Source organism: Mesoplodon densirostris, chromosome 8, assembly GCF_025265405.1.
Source record: "Mesoplodon densirostris isolate mMesDen1 chromosome 8, mMesDen1 primary haplotype, whole genome shotgun sequence".
NCBI lineage: Eukaryota > Metazoa > Chordata > Mammalia > Artiodactyla > Ziphiidae > Mesoplodon > Mesoplodon densirostris.
In genome coordinates this window covers 56,770,876-56,790,552 of record NC_082668.1, presented here as the reverse complement: position 1 = coordinate 56,790,552, position 19,677 = coordinate 56,770,876, and the positions used below count along the sequence as shown (strand labels likewise).

At 38.3% G+C, this 19,677-nt stretch overlaps 1 protein-coding gene across 3 annotated transcripts in view; it reads left to right on the top strand.

The window, feature by feature from the left end:
- The window catches only part of ZRANB3 (zinc finger RANBP2-type containing 3), a 263,915-nt gene that overhangs the window by 81,771 nt on the left and 162,467 nt on the right, over nucleotides 1-19,677 (top strand). The window lies entirely within an intron of this gene.

Here is a 19,677-nt window from a genome sequence, read left to right as displayed (position 1 = left end):
TTCTGCCACTCTGAGCTCTTTGGGGGTTCTTCAGTGCTAATCAAGTTGCTTTTCAGCTTTATGCTCTGCTGAAGTAGGGGTCCACTTGTCAGATCTGCTAAGACACTTTTCAGTTGTTCATCTGCTTTCCACCTTCCAAAATTTGCTTGCTATTTCTCCTTCTGTCCTGTGGGTTTATGTCTTCTAAAGAAAATCTGTTTATTGTCATTTTAAAATAGGTTTACTCTGACGAAGAAATAAGAATGATTTCTAGTTTAAAGATGACATTTGAACATACTCATGTAGCTCTGTTCCTTCTTAAAACTTCTCTTTAATCAGAGATCCTTCTTAATTTCTTCAGCCAAGAACCCAATGCTACTCTGACTTTTTTTTTTCACACACACACACTGTATTTTATTTTTACAAGAGATAAACTGACCCCAAGCATTGTAAATGAATGACCACAACAAAAGCAACAATGATTGCAATTACCAAACACGAAACACACTCATACTATGTCATAATATTGACATTCAGTCCAGGAATCCTCCACTGTAACAGTTCCTTTACTTTGCACTGAAAATTGATTTGTATATTTTTTGCCTCTGAGTCCTTGTGGGATTTTTTTATTATTATTCAAACAGAAAGTCACAAAAATTATAATCATCCTCATCAGTTCACTCAGTCCCATGTAATTAATTTGTTTTCATCTTGGTCTTTTGTTAGCACTTTTATGAATTCATCAGTTTTCCATTAGAGTTCTGAAAATGCTTATTCATTCAGTTCAGCGGTATAGTCAGTTACCAGAAACCTGTACTTGTTAGAGTCTTTTCCATGAATTCCTTGAAGATGAAACCCTTAAAATCATCACGTTTTTCATTAGTAACTGTGATTACATGTGGGCTATTGTGGGCTTCCCTTGCCTATTCCCTGCTGCACTCTTGCAATGTGCTGGTTGCTATCCTTTCAATATGATATTCTGTAGCTTTACAGCCCTAGATGAAAAGTGATACTGAAGTTACCATTTAATGGTATCTGCCCTCCCACAAAAAAAAAAAAAAAAAAAAAAACGAGAGAGAGAGAGAGAGAGAGAGAGAGAGAGAGAGGGAGAGAGAGAGAGAGGAGGAGACATTTATACTTAGGGTCTTTGTTTTCCCATGTAGCAGAAGTAGCTATTTTTTCATATCTTGCACATAAATACTCGTGGTATCTTTTGAGAGCTGCACCATTAAGCATCACGGCCTTTTGCCCTCCACATTTTATATGCTTATTCTTAATTTCATCTCTTGGTTTCTGATTCTTGTTTTCTGCTGTTAAGGGTATCAAATTCTGTTCTTTGTATTTCATTGCATCCTTTTACCTGTATTCTTCTTCTTTTTTAAAATTTATTTATTTATTTATTTATTTATGGCTGCGTTGGGTCTTCGTTGCTGCACATGGGCTTTCTCTAGTTGCGGTGAGCGGGGACTACTCTTCGCTGCGGTGCGCAGGCTTCTTATTGCGGTGGCTTCTCTTTTTTGCAGAGTGTGGGCTCTAGGCGTGTGGGCTTCAGTAGTTGTGGTACGTGGGCTCAATAGTTGTGGCTCCTGGGCTCTAGAGTGCAGGCTTGGTAGTTGTGGCGCATGGGCTTCGTTGCTCCGCGTCATGTGGGATCCTCCCGGACCAGGGCTCGAACTCTTGTCCCCTGCATTGGCAGGCAGATGCTTAACCACTACGCCACCAGGGAAACCCCTTCTCTTCTTTTTAAAAAGAAAATAATCTCTTAATTTGTCATGTCCTTTACTGATCATTTCTTCTTTGATTTTTTTTTTAACCTAAAATGACTGACTTTCATGGACCTAACCTACCAATTACGGTATTTCCTCTAAAGTGGTGAAAACGAGCTAAGGTATTGGGTGTACTTATTGAGTCTTCTGCTTGTTACAGTTGCATTGGTTGGTTGTTGCATTTCCAGAGGAAACCTCTTTGATTTGAGAAGGGCCTATGCCTAGTTTTGAAGATGATTCTGGAAAAGATAAGGGTTTTTAAAAATTTTTATTTATTTACTTTAATGGTAATATGGTAATACATGTACATGGAACAACACTAAAAAGGCACAATATAATATACAGTGTAAAGTTTTTCCTCTCTCTTTTACCTGCTCTCTGAGCCTCCCAAGCCCCCATTTCGTCTTCTCAGAAGTAATCACTGGAATCATTTTTTTTCTACACCCTCTAGAGAGCTATAAATATTTATGCATATAGATCGGAAATGTAGTGTTTTTACTCTTGCCACGTCTACTCAGCATAGTACTGGAAGTCCTAGCCAGAGCAGTTAGACAAAAAAAAAAAAAAAAAAAAAGAAGGAAGGAAGCGGCACCCAAATGCAAAAGGAAGAAGTAAAATGCTCTGACATGTAGGTGACGTGAAATGTAGATGACATGATCTTATGTATAAAAAACCCTAGGGACTACACCATAAAATTGTTAAAATAAGGAAACAAAGTTGGTAAAGTTGTAGGATACAAAATCAGTGTACAAAATGCCATTGTGTTTCTATACTGCCAACAAACTTTCAGAAAGATAAAATCCCATTTACAATCGCATCAAAAAGTATAAAATATTTAGGAATAAATTTAAACAAGGAGGTGAAAGATCTACACACTGAAAACTATAAAATATTGATGAAAGAAACTAAAGAAGACACAAATAAGTGGAAATATATCCTGTGTTCATGGATTGGAAAAATTGTTAAAATGTCCATACTACTGAAAGCAATCTACTGATTAAATGAAATCTGTATCAATATTCCAATGGCATTTTTCACAGGATTAGAAAAAACAATCCTAAAATTCATATGGAACCACAAAAGAACTTGAATAGCCAAAGTAATCTTGAGAAAGAAGAATAAAGCTGGAGGAATCACACTTACTGATTTCAAATTACAGTTGACCCTCAAACAATGCAGGGGTTAGGGCACACAGTCGAAAATTCTTGTAACTCATAGTTTGCCCTCCACATCCACTGTTCCTCCACATTTGTGGATTCAGCCAACCTGGAATTGTGTAGTACTGGAGTATTTACTATTGAAAAAAGCCCATGTGTAAGTGGACCTGTGCATTTCGAACCTGTGTTGTTTAAGGGTCAATTATGTGTTACAAAGCTATAATAATTAAAGTATGATGCTGGCATAAAAACATACATATAGTCCAATGGAACAGAATAGAGAGTCCAGAAATAAAGCCATGCATATGCATTCAACTAATCAACTAATCTTCAACAGAGGTGCCAAGAATATACAGTGGGGAAAAGATAGTCTCTTCAGTAAGTGATGTTGGGAAAACTGGATGTCCACATGCAAAAGAATGAAATTGGATCCTTAACTTACACCATATACAAAAATCAACTGAAAATGAATTAAAGACTTAATCATAAGATCTGAAACTAACACTCCTAGAAGAAAACATAGGGGATAAGCTGCTGGACATTGGTCAAGGCAATGATTTATTTTGGATTTAACAACAAAAGCAAAAATAAATAAGTGGAACTACATCAAACTAAAAAGTTTTGCACAGCAAAGGAAACCATCATCAAAATGAAAAGGCAAACTATGAAACGGAAGAAAATATTTGCAAACCATATACCCATTAAGGGGTTAATATCCAAAATATATAAGAAACACAAACAACTCAATAGCAAAAAAACAAATAACATGATCCAACAATGGGCAAAGGACTGTAATAGACATTTTCCCAAAGAAGACATACAAATAGCCAACAGGTATATGAGAAGGTGCTCAACTTCACTAATCTTCAGGGAAATACAAATAAAACTCACAATGAGATATCACCTCACACCTTTTAGGACTGCTGTTATCAAAATGTCAAAAGATAACAAGTGTTGGTAAGGATGTGGAGAAAAGGGAACACTTGTGCACTATTAGTAGCAGTGTAAATTGATACACCCATTATGGGAAATAGTATGGAGGTTTCTCAAAAAATTAAAAATAGACCTACCATATGATCCAGCTATCCACTTCTGGGTATATATCCAAAGGAAATGAAATCACTATCTGGAAGAGATATTTGCACTCCCATCTTTATTGCAGCATTATTCACACTAACCAAGATAAGATAGCCATCCATTGATGGATGAATGGATAAAGAAAATATTATTTCTATATATAATGGAATATAATTCAGCTTTAAAAAGGCAGTTAGTCTTGCCACTTATGACAACATAGACAGACATGAAGGACATTATGCTAAGTAAAATAAGCTAGACACAAAAAGACAAATACTGCATATTTCATATGTGGAATCCAAAAAATGCAAGAGTCAAAGTCATAATAAAAGAGAATAGAATGGTGATTACCAAGGGCTAGGGAGTGGGGGGAGAGGGGAGATAGTAGTCAAAGGGTACAAACTTTCAGTTAAAAGATGAGTAGGTTATGGATGCCTAATATACACCATGGTGACTGTAGTTAATATATACTTGAAATTTGCTAAGAGAGTAGATCTCAAGTGTTCTCACCACATACACACAAAAAATGGCAACTGTGGGAGGTGATAGATATGTTAATTAACTTGATTGTGACGTTATACGTATATCAAAATATCGTATTGTATATCTTAAGCATGTAATTTTTACTTATAAACCATACCTCAAAAAGCTGGAAAAAGAAATGTGGTATTTTTATTTCTTTTTGAATATATTGACAATTTTCTTTCTTTTTTTTTTCACAATAATAACTTGTTATTTCACAGTGGCCCCTATTAGAGCAAATCCCCTGACACTGTGCATCTCTTGGACTGTCCCCTGCCCACCCTGCCCTTCAGTGTTCATGCTGCTCATCCTTAGATGGAGAGGTTCTCCATTATTGAGTGTAACTGGATTCCAGTCTTCAGTACAGCTGGGCTCCCAGAGCAGTTATTGTGTTTCCATTTACTAATTCAAAGGCAATATTCTGTAGTCAATTTTTGTTTGGTTTGGAAACAACTGATTCAGCAGTCTCACAGATTATTGTAGTCCTAAATGTCCACCTAATAAGTTTAGAAAAACAACTAATTACCAGTCCCTAGAGTAGAACCTTTGCTCGTTATCACCACACTGCACACAAAAGACTCGGTGAGGGCTTCCCTGGCGGCGCAGTGGTTGAGAGTCCGCCTGCCGATGCAGGGGACACGGGTTCGTGCGCCAGTCCGGGAAGATCCCACATGCAGCGGAGCGGCTAGGCCCGTGAGCCATGACTGCTGAGCCTGCGCGTCTGGAGCCTGTGCTCCGCAACGGGAGAGGCCACAACAGTGAGAGGCCCGCGTACCACCAAAAAAAAAAAAAAAAAGACTCGGTGATACTTAAGGGAAAGGGGAAGGTGGAGAAAACCCTCTGCGTTTGGTCTTGCTTAAGTCCATTCAGTCAGTGGAGGAATCCCTACATCCTTGGTCTCTAACCTTACACTTCACTGGGTGAGATCTCTTGCCAAATCCTTTAATACGTGTTGGTTTACTATACTTGAGAAGGTGAATTTCTCTTTCTCTTGTTGATTTATATATGGAACATTTTGGTTTCAAGGAGTTGTTGCTTTCTGGTAAAGTTCAAGAAATTGAAATTGTGGCATCTGTGGTCAAGACATATTCTTTATGGTACCTTTCCTACCCTTCTAGATTATATTGTATATATGCTTTCCATTCACTTCACCTTTCCTTTGAGCCTGGTCTGTCTCTTGCCCCAGAGCTGAACTCAGCAGAGAATTGATCTACACACATGATCACCACTACTTCTCTGAGGATTCAGCTGAAAATTTTCTTTCTTTTTCTTTAAAAAAAATTTTATTGAAGTATAGTTGATTTACAATGTTGTGTTAGTTTCAGGTGTACAGCAAGGGGAATCAGCTATACATAAACGTATATCCACTCTTTTTTAGATCCTTTTCCCATAGCCCATTACAGAGTATTGAATAGAGTACCCTGTGCTATACACTAGGTTCTTATTAGTCATCTGTTGTATATATAGCAGTGTGTATATGTCAATCCCAGTCTTCCACTTTATCCCTCCCCCCTTTACCTGCTGGTAACCATAAGTTTGTTTTCTACATCTGTAACTCTGTTTCTGACAACAGTTATGTTTAACCCAGCACAACATTTTTCCAAGAGTTGCCTCTTACCAGTGCATCAAAATTGCCTGGAAGCTTACTAAGAATACATATTCCTGTTCCAGATATACTGAATAAGACTCTTTGGGGGGAAGGGGTGGGGTCCAACATGGGAATCTACATTTTATTCAATTTTCCCTGTGACTACTACTGTCCTAAGTATTTTTTTAAATTAATTTTTATTGGAGTATATTTGCTTTACAATGTTGTGTTAGTTTATGCTGTACAGCAAAGCAAATCAGTTATACATATACGTATATCCCCTCTTTTTTGGAACTCCTTCCCATTTAGGTCACCACAGGGAGCTGAGTAGAGTTCCCTGTGCTGTACAGTAGGTTCTCATTAGTTATCTGTTTTATACATAGCAGTGATTATATGTCAATCCCAATCTCCCAATTCATCTCACCCACCCACCCCTCTTTGGTATCCATACATTTGTTCTCTACATCTGTGTCTCTGTTTCTCCTTTTCATATAAGTTCATCTGTATCATTTATCTAGATTGCACATAAAAGCGATATTATACAATATTTGTTTTTCTCTTTCTGACTTACTTCACTCCGTATGACAGTCTCTGGGTCCATCCACATCTCTGCAGATGGCGCAATTTCATTCCTTTTTATGGCTGAGTAATATTCCATTTTATATATGTACCACATCTTTATCCATTCCTCTGTTGGTGGACATTTAGTTTCCTTCCATGTCCTGGCTATTGTAAGTAGTGCTGCAGTGAACATTGGGGTGCATGTATCTTTTTGAATTATGGTTTTCTCCAGGTATATGCCCAGGAGTAGGATTGCTGGGTCATATGGTAGTTCTATTTTTAGCTTTTTAAGGAACCTCCATACTGTTCTCCATAGTGGCTGTGTCCATTTATATTCCCACCAACAGTGTAAGAGGGTTCCCTTTTCTTCACACCCTCTCCAGCATTTATTGTTTATAGATTTTTTGATGATGGCCATTCTGACTGGTGCGAGGTGATACCTCATTTTAGTTTTGATTTGCATTTCTCTAGTAATTAGTGATGTTGAGCATCATTTCATGTGTTTGTTGGCCATCTGTATGTATTCTTTGGAGAAATGTCTATTTAGGTCTTCCGCCCATTTTTTGGATTGGATTGTTTGTTAGTAATATGGTATTTTTAAACAACAACCTCAGACAGCATTAGATCTTTACGGTGCATTCAACACATGACATATTAAGTATGCCATCAACTAAAATTCACAGATTTTAAAAACACATACCATGTTATGGGAAAGAAGACCACAGACTTAGGGTTTAGAGTAGGAAGGAATGAGAGTGAAGACATATAAACTGTAGTTGTTTGACTATCACACCTCAATTCCTAGATTGGCTTTTTATAGTCTTTCAATTTATGCTCTTAAAAGCATACAAGATTAGCAGATTTTTTTAGGCACTTTAAGTCACAAGATGATGATGATGTCAAAATGTTATAAAAATGTTATTTTGCTTAATATTCTGTGATGTTCACTTATAATTGAGTTGAGTGTTATTTATAAAGAATGCTGATAATATGCTTTTGAAAGAGAAAGATCTCAGTATTTGGTCAGAGGGAGTGAAGTGGAAGACTCTCTTCAGTTTGAGACAACTTTTCTCTAATGGGTTATCTCTGTAACATTGTAGCCGTTTCTATATATGGGGTCTGATTTCTTTTCTTTATCTTTCTTTTTTCTATTTATTTTTTTGGCTGCTTTCGGTCTTCATTGCTACACACTGGCTTGCACTAGTTGCAGCGAGTTGGGGCTACTATTCGTTGCGGTGCGCGGGCTTCTCATTGCGGTGGCTTCTCTTCTTGCAGAGCACAGGCTCTAGGCATGTGGGCTTCAGTAGTTGTAGCACATGGGCTCAGTAGTTGTGGCGCACGGGCTCTAAAGCACATGGGCTTCAGTAGTTGTGGTGTGCGGGCTCAGTAGTTGTGGCTCGCGGGCTCTAGAGCGCAGGCTTAGTAGTTGTGGCGCGTGGGCTTAGTTGCTCCACGGCATGTGGGATCTACCTGGACCAGGGCTCGAACCCGTGTCCCCTGCATTGGCAGGTGGATTCTTAACCACTGCACCACCAGGGAAGTCCCTGATTTCTTTTTTCTACTATTATTTTGTAGTTCCTCAATTCTGAATTTATAACAATTCTATTTTTACACTCAAGTATAGTGCTTTGAATTTATTCCTGATAAAATTTACATCTATTGGTATGTGCTCTGTGTGTTCACTCTTCTGATAAATCCACATTTTGTTTCTTCATCCAGTCTTAATAGAAGGGTTTTATGTATCAAGCTAAATTCATAGCCCATTGGCACTGTACCAGAAACTTCCTTCAGGTCACCATGGATGTATTCTAAGATAGATATTCGCAAACTTTTTCTATAAAGGGCCAGATAATAAATACTTTAGACCTTGTGTGTCATATAGTCTCTGTCACTAGTACCCACTTTTGTTTTTGTTGCACAAGCAACTATTGATAATATTAAATGAATGAGCAGGACTGTGTTCCAATAAAATTTTATTTTCAAAAAAAAAATTGATAGGCCAGATTTGACATATGGACTGTAATATGCAAACTCTTGTTTTAAGGGAGTGAGAATTCTCTTTGTTAAGTGCTGAGTTTTCCTTTAGAGTATAATCCAAAGAACAGTACTATAAGAATATTCTGGATTATCTGAATAACTAGTTTAAAATCAGGCATTTATATACTTGGTACTCTGTTTTGCATTTAGGGTTGTATGAGGCATCTCTCCTCCCACACACACCCACACCAAATACTTTTTATTATGGAATGCTGAATGAATAAAAGTTTTTACAACAGTTGGAATAGAGAAAAGAAAATAATTGAGATATCACCTGGCACATAGGGGTACATGCATGCAGAACATCATACTCATGATGGAACTGATTGATTTTTTTAGCTTCTGAACTTTAACATATCAGTAACCATGATAGTCCATATGAAATGAAGAATTTTTCTCCTCTTAATTATAGTCATAGTTATATACCTGTTTGATACAGATTTCCATAACACCTCAGAGTTGGCTTGATCTTTATGTGATTGAGGTGTCTACAGGGTTTCCAAATCACTTCTTAAACTTGGCCTTGGAATTTGTGGCAGAGCCTGATGTTACTTTCCCCAAAACCCTTATTCCCTTTTTCCCTCACTGACACAACCCAACCCTGGGTGGGGTCCTAAATGACCAGCTAAAACCCCACTTTTCTAAGCTCCATTTCAACTAGGAGTAGTTATGTGACACAGTGTAGCCAATGAGACATTAGTAGAAGTTGCTGAATAGGGATTCTGGGAAAACCTGTTAAAATAGGGTCAACCCAGTTGGCACGTACCGTTTTGTCCTCTTCCTTTCTTCCTGCATCAATTAATGATGCTAAACCTGGAACTGTCACAGCTATCTTTTGACCTGCCAGGAAGAAAGAACAAGAAAATTGTAGAGGTGTGGCTCTGACATCTTGGCTGCTGCTCCACATGGACTACTAACTCCAAGCTTCCTGTTCAGTGGCAGGAGGGATGGAGTGAGGGGGAAAATAGGCCTATCTATTTTGGTTATTACTATTTGGGTTTATACTTTGTGCAGCTGTAAATTCTCTCTCATTAAAAAAGTAAATACAGGGGCTTCCCTAGTGGTGCAGTGGTTGAGAGTCCGCCTGCCGATGCAGGGGACACAGGTTCGTGCCCTGGTCCGGGAAGATCCCACATGCCACGGAGCGGCTGGGCCCGTGAGCCATGGCTGCTGAGATCTGCGCGTCTGGAGCCTGTGCTCCGCAACGGGAGGGCCACAACGGTGAGAGGCCCGCATACTGCAAAAAAAAAAAAAAAAAAAAAAGTAAATACAGGATATAGATACAGTTTATATATTAAGTAGATAGAAAGCTATTTCTTTTCACCGTAAAACCCCAAAGCATCAATTCAGTTTCTGCAAAATGACACCCTCTATCATATTAAATTAATATTGCTAAATAGAATTATTTTTATTTTGTGGTTTATTCTTCATTTTGTAAAAGTGTTCTCATTTTAAAAATACTTTCTAAACTCTGTAAGTATAAGGAATTTGTACCTAGTTTTGAGTTTGTTCTTATTTGAAATAAAAAATTCTTAATTAACAGTAAGTTTTTCAGAGAATATTTTCTTTTGAAATGAGTTTGATGATTACTCAGATATGAGGACCTGCCTGAGGCATTCATTTTGAACCCAGCCAATATCTTTTTTTAAACATGACTTTAATTTAATTTAATTTATTTATTTATGTATTTATGAATGGCTGCGTTGGGTCTTCAGTGCTGCACTCAGGCTTACTCTAGTTGTGGCGAGTGGGGACTACTCTTTATTGCAGTGCATGGGCTTCTCATTTCGCTGGCTTCTCTTGTTGCACAGCATGGGCTCTAGGCACGCATGCTTCAGTAGTTGCGGCATGCAGGCCCTAGAGCGTGAAGGCTTCAGTAGTTGTGGTGTGTGCACTCAGTAGTTACGGCACGTGGATTCTAGAGCGCAGGCTTAGTAGTTGTGGCGCACAGGCGTACTTGCTCTGTGGCATGTGGGATCTTCCCAAACCAGTGATTGAACCCGTGTCTCCTACATTGGCAGGCGGATCCTTAACCACTGCGCCAGCAGAGAAGTCTGAACCCAGCCAATGTTTTAAACCTTTCATTTCTTCAGCTGTGCTGCACAGCACGTGGGATCTTAGTTCCCCAACCAGGGATCAAACCCATGTCTCCTGCAGTGGAAGCTCAGAGTCTTAACCACTGGACCGCCAGGGAAGTCCCTCTCAATGTAACCTTTATTGAACATTTGGATAGAAGTGACTAATCCCCTATTTTTGCCTTACAGTCTTTACCCCGAAAGGGTGCATAACATTAGTAACACTTAGTACACTTATGGCTTATATGTTTGTGTCCTGCTCAGACTAAGGGCCTAGCACTATGCCTGGTGCTCAAAGGAATACTTGGTGAATGACCAAATGAATATTGTGTGCTTGGTGGTTATTGAAACTGAAAATAATTTTTGATATATACTTGCCTTAATTCACCCTCACATCTCCACAAGATAGAGACTATAATAGAAGTGCTCAGGTTTTATTAACGTATAATTCAATTAAGTCCAAAAACTAGGCTAAAAGGAATTTGTAAACAAAAGGTTATTGTCCTACCATATTCTGAGAGAGCTCTCAGTTTGTAATAAAACTATTTAACTTATTCCTCCATCTACCTAGCAACATTTAAGTATCAGTGGTGCACATGTCTTTATTAAGGAATTCTAATACTGTAAATCATTTTTATTACTTATAAAGTCTCTTTAGACTAGATCACGCAGAGCTGACTTACTTCTTAGTTGCTTTTTTATATGAACTATGTTTTTGTTTTTAACTCCAAAATAGTGTAATGAATGTTATTGTCTAATTAAGCCCTAAAAATTCTCCACTAATTACTGTAGGAATAATCAACTGTTTTGACCTGCAGTTTTATAAACAAGAATAAATAATTGCGTTGAAGCTAATATGTGGTATAATGGCCCAGTGGGAATTATTATACATCCTGAAAACAATAATAATTCTCTCAAAACAGCTGAGGTACACCTTTTTTTAAAACAATTTAGGAGGATGCAGAGACTATTTCCTGTTTTGCTCTTTAAAAGTTATAGGGTAATTTTGTGCTAATGAAGTCAGACTAACAAAGCATAATATTTTCAAAATATTATCATGCATTAGGGACTAGTTTAATTTTTAAAAACTCGTGAACAGGAAAAGCAATTCTTTTTAAAACTTCATTGGTCTTTTGGTATACACAAGGATTTGTTTATAATACCCCACATCTCTTATGTACCTTGAAATTATTACCAGGCTTTTATATCCTTCCTGTATGTGACCAGTGTTTCATAATAGGTAAAGAACTAACACAAAAGAAAACACTAAATGTTATTTTAACTTGTTTTTCAAATATGCAGCAGATGTGGGTTGCTTCACGTAAAGTCCTTCTCCTTTTCCTTCCCTGTCAACAGACTCTAGAATTCTTTGGGTATACCTTCCATGTGCCTCTGAACATTGGTGGGTAAGGATATGTTGTCTAGAGCAACTTAGGATCACATAGTAGAAAGATGACATGAGTTACCTACTGAATTAATCACCTGGAACCATCCCACCCTGGATTTCTTGCTATATATTATATGATATATTATTTCTCTTTAGTGCTTAAGCCATTTTGAGTTGTTTCTTTTCTTGCACTGCATCCTTATGGAAACAGTGTTTATAAAACCAGTTTTTAAAGTTGATCAAATTTCCTTCCATTAATAACAGCTAAATTGGAAGCTGCTGTCCTCTGTATCTTCCCTTTATTCATTGCCAGTATTTACTTACTGACAGTGAAGATAGTTATTTGGATTTTTTTAAATAAGTTTATTTATTTATTTTTTGGCTGTGTTGGGTCTTCGTTGCTGCTCATGGGCCCCCTCCAGCTGCAGTGAGCAGGGGCCACTCCTTGCTACGGTGCGTGGGCCTCTCACCATGGTGACCTCCCCTGTTGCGGAGCACAGGTTCCAGGCGTGCAGGCTTCAGCAGTTGTAGCATGCGGGCTCAGCAGCTGCGGCTCATGGGCTCCAGAACGCAGGCTCAGCAGCCATGGCTCATGGGCCCAGCTGCTCCGCGACATGTGGGATCCTCCCGGACCAGGGCTTGAACCCGCAACCCCTGCATTGGCAGGCGGGCCCTCAACCACTGCGCCACCAGGGAAGCCCTATTTGGATTTTATTGAACAGAACTTTTTCTTTCTTTTTTTTTTTTTAATTTGGTTCCGCCAGGTCTTAGTTGCAGCAGGCAGGCTCCTTAGCTGTGGCTTGCAAGCTCCTTAGTTGCGGCTTGCAAGCTCCTTAGTTGTAGCATGTGAGCTCTTAGTTGCAACATGCACGTGTGATCTAGTTCCCTGGGATCAAACCTGGGCCCCCTGCATTGGGAGCTCAGAGTCTTAACTCACTGAGCCCCCAGGGAAGTCCCTATTGAATAGAACTTATCATCACCATCATAACAGCAGTAAAGTTTTTATGGTATTCCCTTTACAAAATACTATCTTACCTCATTTTATCACAGCTCAGCTTACTTGGCTTAGTCATTTTATAAAACAGATGAGACTAAGAAGCTGGATATAGAGGTCTAGGATATATTTAATTATATGCTTGCAAATAAGAGCAGTGCTCTAAGCTTTTACAGAAATGCAGCAGACTGATTTGATATGCAACCAAAATAAATACTGTTGTTTTGTAGTTTTTATTTTTAACAGAAATTTCTGACTCAAGGGTAAGAATCACAGACTCAAATCAGTTGTTTAAATAAACCCTCCAGAGGTTTGATTGTCTTTTTCTTTTTAATCTGGGGCTTAATTAACTTTAGTTTCAAATATAAACATGCATTGTATGTCATAAGAACTTCAGGATATTCTGGGAAAAGAGTCCAAAAAGAGGTTTTAAATGTGGATCTATCTGGAGTATATTGTAAAAGCCTTAGGTACAGGTTTAGGAGTTGTGTATGTGTGATACTTAAAACTATGAGAATGGATGATAGCTTTAGGGATTTAGGTAGAGCACAAGGAGAGAATGACTAAAGATTGAACACTAAAGAGGATGGTGGGGCTTCCCTCATGGCTCAGTGGTTGAGAGTACGCCTGCCGATGCAGGGGACAGGGGTTCGTGCCCCGGTCCGGGAGGATCCCACATGCAGCGGAGCAGCTGGGCCCGTGAGCCATGGCCGCTGAGCCTGCGCGTCCGGAGCCTGTGCTCTGCAATGGGAGAGGCCACAACAGTGAGAGACCTGCATACCGCAAAAAAAAAAAAAAAAAAAAGAGGATGGGTGGAAGAGAAGGCAGCAGGGAATGGGGCAGAAGATGAAAGCTAGGAAGAGAGTCAGGAGTGGCTGGGAGGCCGAGGAGAGCTTTTGCAGGAAGTAGTTGTTCTATCCCAGACACCATGAAGAGGTCAGGCTAGATGAGAGCTGAAGCAGAAGGTGTCCTGACCACATCTCCTTGCCATTTGCTAAAGCAAAGAATGTTTTTCTAATTTTCAACCTCAATTTTTTCCTTTTCTTTATCATGTTCATGTTAGTATCACATTACAATATTATATTGTGCACTTTTGGGATTTTACACAAAATCAGTAAAGGTGTAAATCTTATGTTATTATTTGTGACATATAAATATACATGTATATTTATATACACCTGCACACACACCCACACATATATTAACTTGTGCTTACAAAGACTATTTCCAGAAGGCTACCCAAGAAATTGGTTCCTTTATTGCCTTCAGAGCAGCCAACATCTGGGACACCCTTGAGGAATAGGGATTGAAGAAAGATTTTCCACTTTTGTACCTCTTAAATCATGTGCATATAATGTATCTCCAATTCCAAAAATAAATAATATTAAAGCTAAACAAAGGCCATTTTATCACGTTGAACTTTGATAGTTACGGGGTAAAGTATTTTAAGACACTGCTGTGGCTGGAAAAAATGTTATGACTTGGTCCTCTGAACTCATGGTCCCTGTAGCTTGGTCTGTAAGGGAGAGTGGGTGGATTTATTAAAGTAATGTTTAAGTTAGCATTGGTCAAATATACCATAGTTAAAGAGTGGTATGGTAGTATGTTATCAACCATATATATATATATTAAATTGTTGATTCCTGCTAATGGACAGTTAGCAAAATCCAATAGCCTAAAGGTCAGTATTCTCCCTGAGGTAATAGCCTACTTCTGAGGCCAAAGGATGCATGGTAATTGATTAAGCAAATCCTGTTTTCTTGTACTGAGTCCTGAATTCTGTACTTATGATTCAAAACAGAGTTAGAGCATTAAATTCTCAGTGTAATCAAAATATTCTCTTGGACAATTTTTCTGTTTTCTTTTTACAGACATGATTTATTCAAAAGAGATATGGGTGTTAATTATAGAAAAGGTGGTGTTTTAATATAAAGAAATTGGAGAAAAGCATCAGGTTAAACATAAATTATTCAGTTCTATGAGTATTAGATTAGAAATTTAGCTGGTATGTAAAGTGATTGTCAGGAAAGTATAATGCTGTTCAGTTTTCTCTTTTCTATCTGTATAAGAATTTGGGTTAAAAATAGCAAACACTGAGCATGTGCATCATAGATACAGCTGCTGCAAACACCAGAGGTATGGATGCCTTGATACTGTAAGTGGATGATTAATGTAAGGGGCCTTAAGGTTTTGTTAACAGCTCAGTGAAATGAAAAGTTGCTTTTTGATGTCTGCAGCCAAGCTGGATAAATTATGATTTAAACAATTAACAATGAATTTGGAACAAAGAATAATTTATTTTTTGTAAAAATGGAAAACTGAACTGCTTGTAAAATTCAGATAAAATTGCATAGCTGTTGGCATACCAAACCAGGTTTGGCAAATACAATGAATATTCTTTAATGAAGGAAGTTTTCTTTTTAGCTGTAGGTTAAAGTCCCTATAATTCGAATTGTATTTGCCATTTCCCAATGGGAGAAAAAGCTGTTTATATTTCCTTGGATATAAAGTAATTATGGGCAGTCCTTCATTTACAAAGTAGACTTTAGTTTCATTCAAATGCGGTGTAAAATTTTTATGAAGTGAGAAATTGGATTGGGTATATTTTCCCTTTTTATATTATGGTCTCCATCAGTCATCTTTCTTGTTTTCCTTCTCGCTGTTGACTCCAGGGCCACTGTTCAGGTTTCCAACATGTTATATAGCTTCTGCCCTATTTTTAATTTTTCTTTTCTTTTTGCTACCAAAATTCCTTTCTGATTACTCTGTATCTGTTGCCTCCCCTTTTTACTATCCACAGTCCTCTTAACAAATGAGGATTGCAAATGAGCTTACAAGTGAGCTCCTGATAACTTAGTATGGTGGCCTTTTAGCCCTCATCCTTTGCAACATCTTCATGGTGTTAGACACTGTTAACCCATTTACCCTGTCATGGATGTGTTTCCCCTGGACTTCTTAGTCCCTGCTCCTTTTTCTCCACCTCCTTGAATACTTTTAGTTCCTTCCCTTTGCTTTTGAAGTAAGAATGTTTCCCAAGCATCTAGCCATGAAAAAATTCCCTCCTTTTTACAGTTTACACAGGAGAATCTCATTCATTTCTACTTCTGTTATCATCTTCATGCATAGCTACTTTCTCAGTTTTATTTATTGTCTTGACTTGATTCCCAAGTTCCTGATCCACAGATGTTGTACTCATAGAGTCAATAAGATATTTCTATCATTAAAAAATCTTCTCTGTACCCTAGTTTTCCTGCTGGCTACTATCATATTTCTTTGCTCCCTTTACAGGATAATTCCTTAAGACAATAATCTCTACTCACTCTCTCCCCTTCCTCTCTTCCCATTCTCTCTTGAACCCATTCAGGTAGGGCTTTTGTTCCCTACTGTTGTATCAAAGTTGCTCTGGTCAGAGCTATGAATCAAATGATCAGTTCTTAGACCTCATTTCACTAGACTTCTCAGCAGCATTTGTTATAGTTGTTCATTCTCTCCTTCTCAAAACAATTTCTTAACTTGGCTTCTAGGTCACCACATTTTTCTTGTGTCTTTTTACGCTACTGGACAGTCCTCAGTTTCTCTTGCTGGATCCTTCTCCCTTTCATGACCTCTAATTGTTGGAGTGCTCCAGGGCTCAGTCAGTAGCTCTCTTCTCTTCTTCCTAAGTGATCTCATTTAGTCTCCTGGCTTTAAATATCATCTGTTTGGTATTCTGCTTTAGAATAATTTTAGTATCCCCTCTCCTTTGTTACCTCCCTTCAATTTTGCACATTCAGATTTTCAGAATGTGTCCCTTCTTCTTCTAGAGTCCTTATTTAGAATACATATCATCCATTAAATTCATACATATTGTTCACCAGATTTCCTTTTCATCTTCTCCTATCTTGAATCTGTGTATAAGTGTGTGTGTGTGTTGCATTAGAATTTACTTAAGTGCTGAAACAATTTTTGTGTAGGTTTTTATCTTTTCTAGCACTTCTCTTTCGCTAGATAAGTGTTCTGATTATTCACTTGAATTCTGCTTTTTCAAATGTTTGGGCCTCTCACATGATATTATTTTTCTGTGATAGCTCATTGGAAATCAGGTCTCGTTGCTGAACTGCCCTTAATAGCAGGAATGCCACAGGTCAAGATAGATATAGTGCCTAAAGTTGAAGGACAGCCCCACTAGAGATACCTGAAGGAAGCCCAGTGCTCTCTGATGTACTTGAACTGCCCTAGTTTCCAAAGTTAGGAAAGCCCACTTGTCTCCTGTTAAAATCCAGCACATCCAGAGGGCTCAAAGATAATCTTACAACTGGGGTCTTCAGATACTTGAAAGCCAAGCCAATCCAGCAATCCACAGCCCTTAGTTGTTGCCTGGGGCTCTGATGCTGCTTTTCAGTCAGCTAGCCACCCACAGGGCAATTTAGTTGCATACCGGTTCTTCACTAGAGTCATAAAACTTATCTAGCAGCCTGCAGGTCACAGCCTCTGCTTCTCTTTAGAAAGTTAAGGAACTTGGAATTGGGCATAGAGGAAAACAAGCCACAGTCAAGTTATCATATTACAGAGTACCCTGTATCCTTTCTCATTCCAGTGCCATTACATTCTAATGAGTCTCAGATTTATTATATCTCCAGTTCCCTACCATTCCCCCAACTCACATATCCAGTGGCCCACTCAACAGTTCAACTCGGATATCTAATGGATATCACAAAGGTTACACATCCAAACCGCACTTTGGATTATCATCTCCAAACCTACTCCTCTCCCAGCCTTTCCTGTCTCAGTGAGTGCATTACCCCCATTTTTCAGTTAATTGCTTAAGACAGTATCTTAAGATTAATTCTTCCCTCTCTCTCATTTTATATCCACATTCCGATCGATCAGCAAATCCTGTTGGCTGTACTTTCAAAATGTACCTAAACTGACCACTTCTCACCTCCTTCATCTCTACCATGAATCCATCTATCCTTTTTCCTTTCCTGGTCTACTTCAGGTGCCTCCTGACTGCTTTCTGTGCTTCTGCTCTTGCCCTCTACAGTTTATTCTCTAGAAGGCAGAGTAATCTTTTTAAAAGGTAAAATGTTGCTTACTTCCAAAGGATTCTAATAAAATCTAGACTTTGTGCCATTGCTTATAAGGTTCACCATAGTCAGGACCCTAGGTGCTTCCAACCTTATTTTCTACCATTTTCCATGACTCAGTCCACTTTAATCACGTTAGCTTCCTTCCTCTTGCTTAACTACATCATAACCGTCTTATCTCAGGGCTCTTGCACTTGCTCATCCCTTTACTGAGAGTACCCTTCCTCATTAAATTTGTGATTTGTTCAGGTCTGTTGGAATTGCCTTACCATAAAGATTATTCCTGACCACCCTATAAAATAGCTCCTCTCTTATTTCCCTATTCCACCTACCCTGTTTTAGTGTTTTTAATAGCATGTATCATCACTTGAATCATTTATTTGTTCATTGTCAGAAATTCTTCCAGTCACCCTCTATGAGGGAAAGACTTTTAAATTCACTGCTATATCCCTAGCACATAGGACAGAGCCAGGTACATAGTAGGCACTCAATATATAATATATGCTTCAAGTGACATCTTTTCCAAATTTGAGTTGGATTTTACAATGAAAAAATAGGTATATGTATGAATCTTCCTGGAAATAAGTCATATTTTTCAAAGTATTGCTTTTTAGTTTTCTACTATTTAGGCTTGTTTGCAAAAAATGTAATAAACTTTTTACTCTTGCGTATGTTTTAAATTTCAGTTAAAGTATATTTATTTTATTTTTCCATAAAAATAATATGTAACCTGACATCTTTTTTCATTTTAAGAACGAAATTCCATTTTACTTGTAACTTATTCCTTAATGATATATTTATTACCAAATTATTAATTTGTGTCTTATGTTAAAAGAAACCATGTAGTATTGTATAATGTCAAGGCCATTGGGAATAAAGGAAGTAAAAAATACAAATAGGGACTTTTTTCCTCTCTGATTTTTTTTTTTTTCTTTTTTTGCGGTATGTGGGCCTCTCACTGTTGTTGTGGCCTCTCCCGTTGCGGAGCACAGGCTCCGGACGCGCAGGCTCAGCAGCCATGGCTCACGGGCCCAGCCGCTCCACGGCATGTGGGATCTTCCCGGACCAGGGCACGAACCTGGGCATGAACCCTCATCCCCTGCATTGGCAGGCGGACTCTCAACCACTGCGCCACCAGGGAAGCCCTCCTCTCTGATTTTTATAATATTCCAGTATTTTTTTTTACATTGCCTGGAAATCCCCTCAGTTAAGAGATTGGTTTTTCTCCTTACAATGTACTCACTGTCTCTAAGGGACCCCTCATGATCTTGACCATATCTGCTATTCTTTCTTTTTGCTCTTTGGTTTTTTCTTCTACTTAGGACCTCGGTTTATGCCCCCATCCTCAATTTTCAGTGGATAGAATTTACTTCTATAGGTTACAAGAAAGAACAGAGAAGAGAGAACTCAGTAAAATAATAGTAGAAACCAAAATTCAGCTTGAAAATAGGCTTAGCATGTATAATAT